The sequence below is a fragment of the Pseudophryne corroboree genome, chromosome 1 (genome assembly GCF_028390025.1).
Source record: "Pseudophryne corroboree isolate aPseCor3 chromosome 1, aPseCor3.hap2, whole genome shotgun sequence".
Taxonomy (NCBI): domain Eukaryota; kingdom Metazoa; phylum Chordata; class Amphibia; order Anura; family Myobatrachidae; genus Pseudophryne; species Pseudophryne corroboree.
The window spans coordinates 12,119,104-12,123,513 of record NC_086444.1 but is presented as its reverse complement, the minus strand read 5'-3'; the positions used below and the strand labels follow the sequence as shown (position 1 = coordinate 12,123,513).

Genomic DNA, 4,410 nt, shown 5'->3' with positions numbered 1-4,410 from the left:
AGCAATCTCCCTGACTCCCTGACATAGCAGCAATCTCCCTGACAGCATCAATCTCCCTGACTCCCTGACATAGCATCAATCTCCCTGACATAGCAGCAATCTCCCTGACTCCCTGACATAGCAGCCACCTCCCTGACATAGCAGCAATCTCCCTGACATAGCAGCCACCTCCCTGACATAGCAGCAATCTCCCTGACTCCCTGACATAGCAGCAATCTCCCTGACATAGCAGTAATCTCCCTGACATAGCATCAATCTCCCTGACATAGCAGTAATCTCCCTGACATAGCATCAATCTCCCTGACTCCCTGACATAGCAGCAATCTCCCTGACATAGCATCAATCTCCCTGACTCCCTGACATAGCCGCAATCTCCCTGACATAGCAGCAACCTCCCTGACATAGCCGCAACCTCCCTGACATAGCCGCAACCTCCCTGACATAGCCGCAACCTCCCTGACATAGCCGCAACCTCCCTGACTCCCTGACATAGCCGCAATCTCCCTGACATAGCAGCAACCTCCCTGACATAGCCGCAACCTCCCTGACATAGCCGCAACCTCCCTGACATAGCCGCAACCTCCCTGACTCCCTGACATAGCAGCCACCTCCCTGACATAGCAGCAATCTCCCTGACTCCCTGACATAGCATCAATCTCCCTGACATAGCAGCAATCTCCCTGACTCCCTGACATAGCAGCCACCTCCCTGACATAGCAGCAATCTCCCTGACTCCCTGACATAGCAGTAATCTCCCTGACATAGCATCAATCTCCCTGACTCCCTGACATAGCAGCAATCTCCCTGACATAACAGTAATCTCTCTGACATAGCATCAATCTGCCTGACTCCCTGACATAGCATCAATCTCCCTGACTCGCTGATATACCCCGTGATATTTACACCAGGAGTGAACAAGCCCGTGAGACGGGCGAAACGCGTTTTCCAAACAGGAATCCTCGCACCAGGGAGCCCACACTTGTATCAGGTACCTCTGTATTGTCTCCAGTCCTGGAATTACATTATTGTACTATAACAGCTTGAATAGTAATATCCGTGCTACTTAAGCTTGCTGCCAGGGAGAACTATTAGACAGCTCCGGAGTACTGTATAACTAAACAGATCACTATTATCTTGTAATAACCAAACTGAAAACTCCTTACTGTGGATGCCTGGCTGTCAGGGATCAGTGTTCTTGGCTCCAGGACTGACTCTCGGAGCCTTTTAGGATATCATTGTGTAATATTCCGTGCCTCTCCCCCTGCTTTTTATTGGTCACACACACTGCTGACAACCATTTACATTTTCAAAACATTCACACTGGCACCTTGCTCTAAGGAATTCAGCAGATGTGCTTGCGTCTGTAATTACTGATTACTGTGCTAATGGGATCTCATTATTGCAGATATTCATAGGGTTATATATGATGTTGACATTGTGCCTTGTCGAGGGTATGTGAATATGTATTACTAATTTGCAAAACCTTTTATCTATCTGATCTATAAACTGCACTTAGTAAGTGGACTCTGTCTAACGTTGGACAGCAGATCCACTACTGTTTCTCCCTCTGCGTCTAACTTCAACACTCGTTAAGAACACCTAAACTACTCTACCTAGGTGCACTCTCATTGGTGTTGCAACAAATGAGATCACTATCTACTACCATACCTCACAGAAAATACCCGATCTAGTCTGATCTTGGAAGCCAAGCAGTGGTGGGCTGGGTTAGTACTTTGAAGGGAGACCTCTTAAGAATACCCAGTGTTGTAGATACGTGTGAACGAACACGAAGGCCGGAAGATGATGCAACACTAACAGCAGGATCACCATTTTTTCTTCCTTCATTCTTGCAATTTTAAATCAAACTACCCAGTTGGTACAAACAGTAAAGGTATAACTACAGTCGGCGAGAATATAAAGAACAGAACGTATCTGCACCACAAAATTCTTACATATAGGATCCCCCCAAAAATTGGTGCTCAGGCTAACCCAGGTGCTTTTGTGACCAATTATGGTCTTTAAAATTCATGACCTATAATGGTACCACTAATACAGCCTTTTCTGTACTGGTCAAGGTGAAATAGATGTAGTACTGTACGTGTCCACATATCTTTCAATTCTACTTTGTATGTGTATAGACCAGAACATCTGTGATTTTTGTATCTTCAGTCGTGAATATTGAATTTGGTCTCCCTTGTGTTGGTTGGATACAAACTTCTTTTAATTAATACTATTAAAATTGAAATTTTAACTGTTTCTGATTTGATAAGATTTACCTGTAAGAGTGCGCCCACACAAGAGCCTTCTTTTTCTCTTTTTGTTTGTTACTATACATACCACTGGCTCAGGGCGCACCACCAAGCTAAAGACACCAAGGAATGTAATCCTACTTGGTACTCTGTCACTCTTGGTTACTTCCTATCCTAAGATTAGACTCAGGCTTGTGCGGAATCACATCCCTTTTTTTCATCCCTGATGCAGCAACAAGCTCCCTGACATAACAGCAACCTCCCCGACTCCCTGACATAGCAGCAACCTCCTCGACTCCCTGACATAGCAGTAACCTCCCTGACATAGCAGCCACCTCCCCGACTCCCTGACATAGCAGTAACCTCCCTGACATAACAGCAACCTCCCTGACATAGCAGTAACCTCCCTGACATAGCAGCAATCTCCCCGACTCCCTGAAATAGCAACAACCTCCCTGACATAGCAGTGATCTCCCTGACTCCCTGAAATAGCAACAACCTCCCTGACATAGCAGTGATCTCCCTGACTCCGACATAGCAGCAATCTCCCGACTCCCTGACATAGCAGCAATCTCCCCGACTCCCTGAAATAGCAACAACCTCCCTGACATAGCAGTGATCTCCCCGACTCCCTGAAATAGCAACAACCTCCCTGACATAGCAGTGATCTCCCTGACTCCCTGACATAGCAGCAATCTCCCGACTCCCTGACATAGCAGCAATCTCCCTGACTCCCTAAAATAGCAGTAACCTCCCTGACTCCCTGAAATAGCAGTAACCTCCCTGACTCCCTGAAATAGCAGAAACCTCTGTCACGATCCGGGTATCTGGACGCCATTACCTGCCGTTTAGGTGTCTTCTGAGACTGGCCCAGCGTTCCAAGTCCGGATCTCATCTGTGTCAACACTCTGGACATCCCTCCTGTCATTCTGAGACACTACCACAGCGGCGCCATGTTTGAATCCAACATGGCGTCTCCCGTCCTCCGCCGCCGTTCCTGTGTTATTGCTGCAGGTTCTCAGTATAGTGTATCATGCCTGCCGCGGCCCCTGCTGCCCTCCAAGTGTCTCAGCATATAACAGTCATCTGGCGTCTCCTGTCCTCCGCGGCCGGCGCCGCCATTATCACTATGTTTGCACAATTCATTTCAAACTAGTTTTCCCTCCAGGTTCCAGCATGGGCGCAGCCATATTGGATTTGATCACGTGCTCCAATTCCTCCAATCCACCATCTCTGGAATCTGCATAATTGCCTAGCCAATGCCTGCATAGCAGCAGGTATAAGTATCCTGTGTCTGGGCCAGATAGATGTCAGTGCTTTGAATGTCATACCTTGTTCCAGTCTCTCTCTCCTGTGGCTTGTTTCTTCAGGTTCCAGTTCCTGTCTCCAGCATCCACAAAGAGACCCCCACCTGCTTTCCAAGTTTCCAGCTATCTACAATCTGTTTCCAGCAGCCAGCTTTCAACAGATTTCAGCTTCTACTAAACACCGGTGCTGATCCAGCGGATCCAATCTTACAGCAGTATCCACTACCACCGGTAATCATTTATCAGCTATTCTGTTTCTACGCTCCCTAGCATCTCACATCATTCATTCTGTGTTCATCACCTGGCTGGTTCCATCCAGCATCCACTCGGTGACTTTAGTACCTGGCTGATTCCATTCAGCATCCACTCTGTGTTTCATCACCCGGCTGATTCCACTCAGCATCCACTCCGTGTCTTACCACCCGGCTGGTTCCATCCAGCTGATACAGCAGCATACTCAAGTTACAGATTCACCTGCTACAACTACTGGCATGTTCCTCGGCTATCTCCATTACTACAACCTCCCTGAAATAGCAGCAATCTCCGACATAGCAGCAATCTCCCTGACATAGCAGCAACCTCCTCGACATAGCAGTAACCTCCATAACATAGCAGCCACCTCCCCGACTCCCTGACATAGCAGTAACCTCCCTGACATAGCAGTAACCTCCCTGACATAGCAGCAACCTCCCTGACATAGCAGCAATCTCCCCGACTCCCTGACATAGCAGTAACCTCCCTGACATAGCAGTAACCTCCCTGACATAGCAGCAACCTCCCTGACATAGCAGCAATCTCCCCGACTCCCTGACATAGCAGTAATCTCCCCGACTCCATGAAATAGCAACAACCTC

The 4,410-nt window shown here is 47.9% G+C and overlaps 1 pseudogene; it reads left to right on the top strand.

Moving 5' to 3' along the window:
• Positions 1-1,654: 1,654 nt before the first annotated feature.
• On the top strand, positions 1,655-1,773 carry LOC134937474 (5S ribosomal RNA; annotated as a pseudogene).
• The last annotated feature ends 2,637 nt before the right edge of the window (positions 1,774-4,410 follow it).